The sequence below is a fragment of the Coptis chinensis genome, chromosome 1 (assembly GCF_015680905.1).
Source record: "Coptis chinensis isolate HL-2020 chromosome 1, ASM1568090v1, whole genome shotgun sequence".
Classification (NCBI taxonomy): domain Eukaryota; kingdom Viridiplantae; phylum Streptophyta; class Magnoliopsida; order Ranunculales; family Ranunculaceae; genus Coptis; species Coptis chinensis.
This window is the reverse complement of record NC_141456.1, coordinates 36,251,749-36,264,919: the sequence shown is the minus strand read 5'-3', so window position 1 is coordinate 36,264,919 and position 13,171 is coordinate 36,251,749.

The following is a 13,171-nucleotide window of genomic DNA, read 5'->3' as shown; positions in this document are numbered from 1 at the left end:
GAGATTAGTTCAATGCAGTTGCATCCATTTTCTGATTTCCCGTTAATTACTTTTAGATGTTAGTTGGATGCATTAGCATGGTAGTGGAACTAGGATGGAAGCATATATGGGTGGAGTTGGATTCCACTGCTGCAATGAAGTCATTTAATAACAACCAAATGTATTGGTGAGTGCGAGCGGCATGGAAAAAAGTTAAGCATCTAGTCGATTGGATTCTAATCACCAGCACATGGCGAGAGGCAAACTTTGGAGCAGACATTTGCTCTAAAACTTGGCAAAGGGGGAAACAAATGGTGGGTCGGTACTCCTAATTTTCTATACAAGATAGAAGACAGTAATATGACCTACATACTATAGATTTATAAATTAGCTATTTGTCGAAATGAAGACATGATACCTATATTAACTTTAACTCCTTTTTGAAACTTATAACATTTTCTTAATCAATACAATTATCTTTAGCGAAAAAAAAAAAAGATTTCCCGTTAATTACTCTTTGAGGTTTGTTCAATGCATATGCATCCAGTTGTCGATTTTTCATTAATTACTTTTAGAGGTTAATTGGATGCAATCGCATCCAGTTTTCGATTTCCCATTAGTAATTCAAGGTGGTATTCTATTAATCCTTATGCTATTTCCTTCCAAACATGGCTTAAAAAAATATCATACAAGTATATGATTCACTATGTTGGATCATAAAAAAAAATTCAAATTTCCCGTTAATTATTCTTTGAGGTTAGTTCAATACATTTGTATCATGTTGCTAATTTCCCTTTAATTATTCTTTAGGATAGTTCAATTCATTTGCATCTAGTTTCTAATTCCCCGTTAAATATTCTTTGAGATTAGTTCTAGTTTCTTATTTCCAATTAATTATTCATTGAGGTTAGTTCTATGCAATTGCGCATAATTTCTGATTTTCCGTTAATTATGTTTTGAAGTTAGTTTGATGTATTTGCGTTGCATGCAATTTTTGATTTTTCTTTAATTATTCTTTGAGGTTAAATTGATGCATTCACATCAAGTTTCTAATTTCCCATTAATTATTTTTTGAAGTTAGTTCAATGCAGTTACACCTAGTTTTTTATTTCCCGTTAATCATTCTTTTAGGTTTGTTCAATGCAATTGCATCTATTTTTTGATTTCCCGATAATTATTTTTTGAGGTTAGTTAAATACATTTGAATCCAGTTTGTGGTTTCCCATTAGTTATTCAAGATTTGAAGGTGGTGTGTAAGACCAACTTCTATTGATTATTCTTCTGTAGTTTCCTTGAAAAATTGACATAAAAAAAAAAAAATTATACGTGATTCACTAAGTGCGACCATCAAAGATTATCTAATTTATGATTTTCGTTAATTATTGTTTTAGGTTAGTACAATTTGCATCCAATTTTTGATCTCCCGTTAATTATTCTTTGTTGTTAGTTTCATGTAGTTGCGTCTAGTTTCCAATATCCCATTAATTATTTTTTGAGGTTAGTTCAATGCAACTGCATCAAGTTTCTAATTTCCCATTAATAATTCTTTGAGGTTAGTTAAACGCAGTTGTATCCAGTTTCCGATTTCACGTTTATTATCCTTTGAGATTAGTTCAATGCATTTGCATCTTGTTGCTGATTTTTCGTTAATTATTCTTTGAGGTTAGTTCGATTCATTTGCATATAGTTTTCAATTTTACGTTAATTATTATTTTTAGGTTAGTTCGATGTAGTTCCAACCACTATCTGATTTTTCGTTAATTATTCTTCGAGGTTAATTCAATGCATTTCCATCTAGTTTTTGATTTCCTATTAATTATTCTATAATAATATTTCAATATAGTTGCATCCAGTTTCTGATTTTCTATTAATTATTTTGTAAGGTTCGTTCACTACATTTGCATCCAGTTTCTAATTTCCCATTAATTATTTCTTGAGGTTAATTCCAAGCAGTTGGGTCTAGTTTCTGATTTGGCAATAATTATGCTTTTAGTTTAGTTCGATGCGTTTGCTTTAATTTAGTTTTCAATTTCATATTAATTATTCTTAGATGTTAGATTGATGCATTCATAGCCAGTTTCCAATTTTCCATTAATTATTCTTTGAAGTTAGTTCAATGCAGTTGCATCATCTACTTAGCTTGCTCATGTCACTGATAAAGTGATCTTCCAACAAACCCTTCCCTTTCTTACTGATCCAAAAGAAATTTTTTGTGGCTGTCTCTAGTGATGCTGCGACATTTGGTTCAGTTCAGGAGCCTGCTGTCAGTGATGATTGTGTGATCATTGGCGGGAGGGGCCCTGAACTACCTCATGAACTGCTGGCGGCCAACAATTTTAAAAGGGAGGCGCGTGCGTCCAACCGTTCTAGATTGAAGAGATTTGATACTGCTTCTGCTTTTGATGTTGCCCCATCTAGTAAGAAAATAAAATTTCGTCCTCTCACCGTAAATGAAGAAACACTTTTCAAGGTCCTTGCTAGTATTCCCCCACCTGTTAAGTCTTGTAAGAATGTAGTTTATTCCCTATCGGTTCGGATCCTCTTGCGGTTTCAACAAACTGGTGACAATGTCCCTCTGACTGTTGACCCTTCCCTCCCTAGTAATCGTAAGGGGAAGGGTATTGCTGAAACAACTGCCGTAACTATCGCTCTCCCTCCTCTTCAATTTGGTGATAGGAGGATGGGGAGTGATGACATCCCCTTCTCGCCTCGATCTCTAGATTCCCCTGAAAGGGAGATGATCGTAGAGATGAGGTGTTGGGGACGAACTGATGAACTTCCTGTTACCAACAAGCATTCTGTAAATGATGTTGACATCGTGTTTGGAGTTCTGGAAGCTGCGCGACTTCCTGTTGACAAAGCGGAAGCCAGCATGGCTGGGAGCTTGGACCTGTCTTTTCATCGATCTACTGTTCATCTTGCTAGGGTAAAATTTTCCCTCTCTGTTCAATATTATGTTTCTCTCATTGTGTCACTTACGCACTCTGTATCCTTTTTCAGTTAGTGAATGACTTTTTAGCCATGAAAGAGCCTATCTTCGCGGCCTCATCCGATCTGAAGAGGCCATCGATGACATGGCTACTCTTGGCCGTAGAGAGGAAATTTGATTCAAAAATAAGAGAGATATGATCTCCAACTTTTGGCGAAAAAGCTGCTATAAAAAAGAAGTTGATGACCTCATTTCAAAAAGCCGAGACCTCCGAAGTTCTATTCCAAGGTAGTCAGGGAGGTGAAGAAGAGATCAAGAAAAAATACTATTCGCTTTGCTCTTCGCTTTGTACTTGGATGTTTCAAGAGTCCTTCAATGCGCCAAACAAGTAAAGTTTGAGGAGGCAATTGAGGCTACTTGCACGCTTTCTAAGTTGGATGATCAAGGGCGGTAACCAACCTTTTTTTTGTCTTGTTTCCCGATGATGGACACCGGTAACCAACCTTTTGCTATTCAAACCGAACTTATGCCTGATGCCTCCTTATCTTCTGAAGAAGACACCGATGATGACATGCCTCCCGTTCAACTTCCTTTTATGCCAGTTCCAATTTTAGGTGAGTGTTCTATTCAGCCTTCAACCGTTCTAGCTAATCTAACCACACAGTCTGTTCTTGAGAGTGAAATAAGAGTTCTTGATGATGGTGCAACAACAATCACTAATGGTGAACCAAAGTTTGATTCTACCCCTGCTTTATAACCCTTTCAGTTGATGATCCACATAAACAATTATTTTTAAACAATTATTCTATGGGTCTGTAATATTAAGCTATGTAGCTTACATACAATTTACTTACTGAGCTCTGCAACTCCTCTATTTTATGCATGCATGCTATTTACTTACTGAGCTCTGTATCTTTTCTAGTTTATGTATACATTAGAAGCATTTTATGTTATATGACATATGTTAATTATGCATACTCTACCCCTGATGCCCCCAAAGTTCATTTTGAACAACAATAGGTGACCCTAGTAAGCTAAACAGATTAAAATGAGGCATGACCAGAATCTGATCAGGATATCATGGAAGCCATTCAAGTTAACTGTAATTAGAAGTTCGATCACAATAGAGTCATATGTCTTTGTGAAAGTAACTTGGTGCCATGAGCACGACACTGCGTTTAATAATGATAGGTTCTATTTATTTAAAAAATAAATAGGGCATCGCCAAAACAGCAGTGGGGGAGTCTTCCTCAGCGTTATCATGTCGATACAGTTCCAGGCCCATGATTTGCGTGCTAGGATCTGGATCCAACCCAGATCTTTGTAGCAACTCCTATGTTGATGTTTCGAGAGTGCCAGGAACTGGCATACAGTTCAGGCTCTCAAGAACACTATATCTTGCCCCAAGTCAAATTGGCATACAATTTACTAAACAATTAGTGTGGTCTGTTTCCCTAAAGGCTTAACCCATCAAGGATAATTGCAGTTTGAAAGAACTGGCGTATAGTTCTAGCTGCGTGGGAATGGGAAATGATCTGGCATACAGTTCAATTTTCCCATACTTAGTATCACTAGTTCTAAAGCAAATTGGCATACAATATTCTTGAACAGATAGTGAGAAGATAATTCCTTAAAGGCTTAGTCCATTGTGGATAATAAATAAAGAATTAATGCAAGGCATAAATTAGATGGCAATGTGGAGAACTTTATTGATGACTTGGAGAGGAGTAAACAATGCGTAAAAAAGCATAGAATAACAATTTACTGATAGTACTTGTGAAAGTGCTGCGCGTTCCATGGTTTGTCAAGAATGTCCCTTTCAACAGTGCGTAGATAATAAAACCAGTTCGATCAACCTTGTCGATAATGTATGGTCCTTCCCAGTTGGGCCCAAGCTTGCCGTTGGGCTCTGGGATCTTGCGCAAAACCAGATCTCTAGATTTGAGAGACCGAACCCGGACTCTCTTGTCGTATGATCTCTTCAGAATTTGCTGGTTAGCAGTTAAGCGAAGTGCGGCACCTTCTCGCTTTTCATCTAGGAGGTCTATTTATCTACATAACAACTCCTCATTGTCCAGAGTGTGCACAACATCTGACTTCTGAGTGGGAGCTACCAGTTCTGGAGGTATGACTGCTTCAGTTCCGTAGGTCAGTGAAAATGGAGACTCACCAGTTGACCGTCTGGGTGTAGTTCGGTATGCTAATAGGACCTTAGGTAGTTCCTCGACCCATAAACCTTTTGCGTCATCTAATTTACACTTCATGTTATCCAAGATAACCCTGTTAGAGGCTTCAGCCTGGCCATTATCTTGTGGATACCTTGGAGTTGAGAACAGATGGGTAATGTGAAACTCCTCACAGAGTTCAGCGACCTATCCTCCAGCAAACTGTTGGCCATTATTTCAGATGATAACTTTGGGTATTCCAAAACTGCAGACAATATGAATTTTCTGACATTCTGTTCTCGAATGAAGACAAGGGGAACTGCTTCTATCCACTTGGTGAAGTAATCCGTCGCAACCAGTAAGAATCAGACATTGCCAGGAGCAGGTGGTATAGGTCCTACGATGTCAGTTCCCCACTGTGCAAATGGCCATGGGCTGGCCAATGGGTGTAATTATGTTGCTGGAGCATGCATTAGCGGAGCATATTTTTGACATTTTTCACATTTGTGGGCAAAAACCTATGCATCATTTTGCATATAAGGCCAAAAGTACCCTTGCCTGAGGATCTTGAGAGCTAGTGTTCTGCCCCCAGCATGGTTGTCACAAATTCCTTCATGAACTTCTCGCATAACCTATTCAGCGAGGTGTGGGGAGAGACATCTGAGATGAGGTCCCAGAAAGGGCTTCTTGTACAAATCGTCTCCAACGAGAGTGAATCTTTGTATCTTTGCAAGCAGGCGCCTTGCTACATTCTTATCCTCAGGGAGTGTCCTGTCTTTGAGGTAAGACTTATATGGATCTACCCAGCTTAGAGTAATGGCTGGAACAACACAAACTATTGTAACTGGGATCTGAATGCTAGATTTCTCTTGGAACTTTATAGGGATGGAACGTGACTCATTGTTGCCCAACATCGAGGCAACATATGCCAAAGCATCTGCGTGTCGATTTTAGGATCGAGGCAGATGATAGAACTGAATGTTCTCAAACTTTCCTTGAAGACCCCTCACCAATTTCAGGTATTTGACCATTCGTTCGTCCCTGGCCTCATACCCTCCATCAACTTGGAACACAACTAGTTGTGAGTCACTAAAAGCTGTGAGGTGTGTTAGGCCCAGGTTGAGGGCCATTGTGAGGCCAGCAAGTGTCGCTTCATACTCTGCCTCATTGTTAGAGGCGTTCCAACCTAATCGGATGGATTTCTCCAGCCGCATATTGTCAGGATCGGAGTAACTAACACAGCTCCAACTCCTGTGCCTTTGTCATTTGAAGATCCATCCACAAACAGCAGCCATCTGGAGCTCGACTCCCATGGGTTTGGACGGGTGTTTAGAGATTTAGGCAGGAGGCCATCATCGGAACTGGGGTGGTTGAGTCATACCCTGTGTAGGTCATTGGAAAATCTCTAAAGAATTCTACTAGTGCCTGACCCTTCCCTGAGATTCTGAGGACGTAAATAATATCATATTCTGATAGTTGCACAGACCATTTAGCTAGCCTTCCCGACCAGTTGGTCATTCCAGAACTGATCACAATTGGTACTCTGTGATCACTCTGATGGTGTGGGACTGGAAGTACGGTCGTAATTTCTCTGTGGCAAAAACAAGTGCTAAAGCGACTCTTTCGAGTTTAGGGTACCTTGTTTCTGCTGGTAGGAGTGTTCAACTCAAGAAATAGACAAGTTTTTCAACCTTCTTTTCATCCACACGTATCAGTATAGAACTGATGCCGTAGTCAGATGAACAGAGATAAAGACCCAGAACTTCTCCCTCAACATGCTTTGAAAGGATTGGCAGTCCCTCCCCCAAGTATGTTTTGAGTTGATTGAACACCTTTTGACATTCTTCCATCCATGCGAAGGAGGTGTTCTTTTGCAGTAACTGAAAGAGGGTTTGCACTTATTTGAACTCTTGGAGATGAACCTATTCAGAGTTGCTAACTTGCCTGTAACTTTTTGAACCTCTTTCATGTTTTTAGGTGAGGGCATTTCTATGAGCGCTCAGATCTGATTTGGGTTCGCCTCAATTCCTCTCTTAGTAACTAGGTACCCTAAAAACTTTCCTGATGATACAACGAACACACATTTTAATTTGCAGGGTTAAGCTTCATGCGATATTCTCGAAGAACATCAAATGCACATTGCAAGTGGGAGAGATGATCTCCCCGTTTCAGACTCTTGATCAAGAGATCGTCTACATACATCTCCACAATGTCACCTATCAATCCTTCAAACATTTTGTTCACCAAATGCTGGTACATGGCCCCTGCATTTTTTAGTATGAACGACATGACCTGATAACAGTACAGGCCATCCTCAGTTGTGAAACTTGCATGCTTGTGGTCTTCCTCATGCAATGGGATATGGTTGTATCCAGATGATCCATCTGTGTAAGATAACAGTTTATGTCCAGCCATCGAATCCACCAACTTGTCGATTCGTGGAAGAAGGTAGCTGTCTTTTAGACATGCACGATTCAGATTCGTGAAGTCAATATAGATTCTCCATGACCCATTCTTCTTTCTTATTGGGACAATATTAGAAATCTAGGTGGGGAAATTGATTTCCCTGACAAAATTAGCTGCCTTTAGTTGTTCAACTTCAGCTTTTACTGCTTTGGATCTGTCAGCACCTATCCTTCTCGGTTTCTGCTTGACTACTACTGCATCACTGCGGACATTGAGCTGGTGGCATGCCACGTGGGGGTAAATTCCTAGTATTTATTCGAATGACCAAGCAAACACATCTCTGTGCTCTTGGAGGAACTATATTAAAGCCCGGCGCTCTTCAGAACTCAACAAGGTGCCGATGAAAGTAGTTTTTGGCGAGCTACCTCCTATAATTTTCACTTCCTCTAACGGCTCCAGTAAGGGGGGGATCCTCCCTCTCTCGTGGGACCAGGTCTGGGAGAGGTGGATCCAACTGTAATTGCTATTTAGCGGGTTGCCCCACCTCAATTGGTTCAAAAGGGAGTGGGGACTGCTTCATCGCCAGCGCGTAGCATGCTTTGGTAGTCACCTGATCCCCTCTGATTGTCTCAATTGTCCTGTTATGCGAGAACTTTAAACATTGGTGATAGGTGCTAGGAACAGCTCAGACTCTGTGCAGCCAGGTCCTGCCCAAGATCATATGATAGGGTGTGTTAGCTTTTACCACAACAAAGTTTATGATGAGGAGTCTTGGACCGACCAAGAGCTTCGGTAGTTGGATCTCCCCAACTGTTAGAGCTTTGTCCCCACTGAATCCATATATGTTGGAGTTGGTGGCGACCATTTCAGAATCAGGAATCTGCAACTTCTTGAATGCGTCGTAGTATAACACATTTGTTGAGCTGCCTGGATCAACCAATATGCGATGCAAATCATAATCTCCAAAAGGAAGTGTCAGAACAAGCGCATCCTCATGGGGGCTCTGGATGCTATAACAGTCAGCCTCAGTAAAGAGGATGAGCGGATCTTTGTGAGGTACCGCATTAACCTGAGCTCCTGTAGTCAGCTCGATGTTCATGATCCTCATCTGCTTGGCGATGCGCATTTGATATCGCACACCCTTTTCAGTGATCTGTCCACTTTGTTTGCTTGCTTTTCCGGAAATCATATTTATTTGGAGTCGGCTATTGAGCGGTCCAGTACCTGGGGGATCCTGAACTAACGTGCTAATCTCCTCAGGCTGTACTGCATTTACCTGTTCATGTGGCATAAACTGTTTCAAATACCCCCTTTCAATCAGATCCTGTAGTTCATTTTTCAGGGTCCTGTAGGCTCTGGTGCTGTGACCCTTACTCTTATGGAACTTGTAGTAGGTCATTTGGTCTCTGGTACCCAGGGAGCCTAGCTTTAGCAGAGATGGCCATTTGAGGTAACTTTGAGTTTTGATTGAGTCCAGAACCTCATCTGGCATTTTGTTCAGAGGGGCGAAGTTTCTGTCCATTGAGGGAAGAGCTTCTTCAGTTCCCTCCACATGTGGCTTCTTCTGTGGTTTTCTATCTGCATTACTGACTACATTTTGGTATTGCCCTATGGGCATTCATCCCTTTGATGGGGATTCGGCCCTTTGGCGACCATAATTACGATCTCTCTTAGATTTTTGAGGGGAAGAATTTCCATTCCCTTCTCGAGGAACCCCAAGAACTGTCCGACTAGTCTTCTTCGCTTCCTGATGTCTGTTCAAGACATCCTCTTCCCACCCCGCATGAGTTTCAACCCTGTCAAGGAGTTCCTCTAAATCGCGGGGTGGTTTCCTGTAGAGAGATCCGAATAAGGCATTGTTTTTATCCAACCATTGTTTGAAAGCTATTATAGCAGTCTGTTCGTCACAAGACTCTATTTGGATTGAGATTTCCATAAACCGTTGCATGTAAGATCTCAATACCTCTCCATCCTTTTTCTTGATGTTGAACAGTGCATCGATCCATTTTGGCTGATGCTTGTTGCATGAGTACCTGTCTATGAAGATCTTAAATAGTTCTTCTGAGGACATGATCTGACGCTCAGGTAATCTATGGTACCACTGGAGAGGAGATCCAAATAGGGAGGATTTGAACTCCTAACACATGACATGGTCATATCTCTCATATTGTCCCATAGTGGCACGATACCTGAATACGTGATCCACCAGATCTGACTTGCCACTAAAGACACTGAACTTTGGTTGTCTGTAACCACGGGGATATGGCTTTCTCATCACCCGTGATGCAAAAGGAGATCTGCCTGCCCCCATTATGGCGGATTGAATAAGGGAGTCTTGCATTTTTCTCCCCTTGCCTGTCATCTGATGCATCTGACGGATCAGGTCATTCATCTCAATTTCCCATGCACTTTCTTTGGTAGAAAGTTTCCTATTTTGAGCTCTTTCACAGTGTCGAGGGTCGACATCATGATCCTGGTCGGTGGACTCCGGTTATGAGGTTGTTCCTGAGTCCTCATTTGAGTTGTTGTATTCTGACTCAGATGGCTCACGTCGTACTGGATCCCCATGCCTTGGGTTCCTAGCACAACCACCTTCCGGAAGGTCGTCATCATCGAGATCGATGAGTGGCTCCTTCTCTGTGTCAGACTGATATAAGTGCCTTAGCAGCTGTAATTCTCGCTCAAGGTTGCTTCTTTGCTGTTCCAGAGCCTGCACCGCCTGACTTGCCTGAACAGACTCTGGGTTGGTGAGGACAACATTCTCACCATTTTGACGTTCCTCACGAGCGTTATTTCTGGGACCTACTCCGGAAACAACTGGTCCATTGGGGCTGGTCACAGGTCCTTGGGGGGGATCATTCTCATCTTGGTGACCGACATTCTCACCCCTTTCAGGCATCTTGTGTTCTTCTTCTCTGATGGCGACGCTGCACGTGGTAGCGCCATCCTTTGTTTTCTTTGCTCCTGCCATCACAACAGTAAGAGTTTTAAGACTAAATCATTCGTTTAAAATGAATATTTACTTGCTTTCATCCCCACAAACGGCGCCAAAAGATGTAGGGGATATTCCAAGTATCCCCTGATCTTCCTCTGTGCCTTATGATCTTGAAGCCTCTACTGAATAGAAAAGGGATGAGATGATGGTGAGTTCAGGGTTGAACCGTCTGATGGCTACCTACATATCTCCTTTGTTCTTAAAGAGAATCAAACCCTATTTTGCATAGTTCCTCAGAGCGAATCCTTATGGTTTATATAGGAAGGGCTACGAGAGTCCTAGGGTTAGGACTATCCTCACCGCTTGTGAGTTCCCTTCCATCTTTGGACTCTGCCTTCCTATTCCGATTCCTCTTCTTATAGAAGTCTGAATCTAGACCATATCTTATGAGAGGTAAGTTTCCTTGTTGATCATAATGTCCCATCGTGTATGGGAAGATTATATCTAAAAGGTAACTCCTAAGATATGTCATCACGATTCCTTCCTTATCATCAAAGATCACCATCTTCAGTTTCCTTATGTTCAGGAACTGTCTATATCAGTTCCTAATGACTGGGGTAACTGTTATGTTTAAAGGCGGTCAGTCATGTGCCTGACACATGTCCACTAAATACTCGTGCTAAGCATGAGATCACTTATTAACAGAACTGATCCGATGGTCCTCGTCTCATTTTGGACATCTATAGTTTTAGGTTATTTCCCATACACGTGTCATCTGTTCAGTGACGGAAAATCCCCCCTACAGTAGGTATTTGAAGAAACGTAGGTATTTGAAGAAACAAGTTGAATTTTTGTAGAGATATTATTTGTGGTTAGTAGATCATATCATCAAAAGATTAGGTTTTAAATAATTTTGTAGGTGAAGTTATGGGTTGTTTTAGATTTAGTCCTTATTTAAGGTCATATATATATATTATAAATTAACCCAATTAACCTGCGGCGATGCTACTCGATTGTCATTATGAGTAAAGTTTTTAAATTAAACGCCATGTTTAAATATACCATATCATTTTACACCAATTAAAAAAAATTGGTTGTGGTTTTCCCTATTCTTTTGCCATCTAAAAAGAACCAGTACGTGTCATATTAATATTAGACATGAAATGTAGGAAGAAGAAAATATAATTGTCTAACAATTATTCTCTCAAAAATACATCTTACATATAAAGTAGAGAAATGATAGTGATAATACTCGTGAAGACATGCTACTTGCCAAATTTAACAAAAAACATCTTCGATTTGTATAATAGGATAATTCCACTGCAAGAATAATATTAATAACTTTAGAAGTAATTTTGTATAAACTTTAAATCTTGTATAAAAAAAAATTGAGAAATAAACATCAAAAGTTACAAAATATACCTTCTCTCAAACTAAAGCAGTACTTCGGATAACTAATATTCCTCTCCCCTGTTTTAGAGAATAATTAGAGAATAGAGGGTACCTGTTATATATCTCCACTGTTTGATCTGAAGAAGCTTACTGAAGAAGACTTGGAGGAGTGTCTCTCTTTTGCACAATCTACTTAGTGAATCCTACAATCAGAAGTTGAGAAAGTAATGAGAGAAAATACCGAGAATTGCAAAAAGTCCATGCTCGCGATCACATTTGCTATAACAAAGTGAGAAATGAATAATTTGTACCGAGTTATATATAGTGTTTAGCTCTAAAAATACAGAGACGTGATTGAAAATAATATGGTTCAAATAATTATCCAAGAAATAAAAATATCAACCCCATAAAAACTTTCATTAACAAAGAGGGTACCTATTACTGAAGAAAAGCTGAAGTGGGAGTGGCTTGCTTGGGAGTGGCTATTTTTTCAAGTTTTTTTTTTGATGATGACGTGAAGAGAAGGAACATGGGTGAAGTGGCGAAGGAATGAACTTTGTAAACTGTTATTTTATTTCGGTGGTTTAGTGTACAAATATCTCTTAGCCTTTTTCGTTTTTGGCAAGTTTTGTTTTATAGTAAGTATGACTCTATTTCGGTTTTTGGCTAGATGTTTATAGTAAGTAAGACTCAGTAGGACTCTTATAAGAAACTAACTATTTACTGTAGGATCTCCCAAAATTGTAACCAAGATGTGTTATATACGAGTAGGTTCCTGTTTCGGCAGTAAACTGCTTCAACACAACGAGAGCAATGGTGACGAACACACTAAGAAACAGAGGAATTTGATGTTGGGGGAGATGAAACTGAACCAAATAATGGCTGCCTACGTACCCAAGATCTATTCTCTAGGTGTCACACCCCGAATTTCGACAGAATTCGAAAAAACATTATTTGTTCCCGACTCTTCGATCTCCGAGGTGTGATGCACTCTCAAGTCCCAAAAAAACCCATAAACAGTTTAAATATGCGGATAATAAAAACCAATAAAATTTTTAACTTAAACAAAAGTCTTCTTCATGACAAAGATTCACAAATAAGATTATGTTACAACTCTCCTTTCAATAACTCTTTAATAAAATTTACAAATGAAAATACAAAAACATTGTCTAGACGGAAATTCTATATCACCTCAAGGGAAAACAAAACAAATCCTGAGATGCAACGCTAACGCAAACCACAAGCAGCAACCACTTTTCTTCAACACTAAACCTATCAAAACTTATCAACTATGTTCATTGAATGAACACACCCGATAAGCAAACATGCAAATCGGGTCAGCATTATAAAAATGCTGGTGTGAGT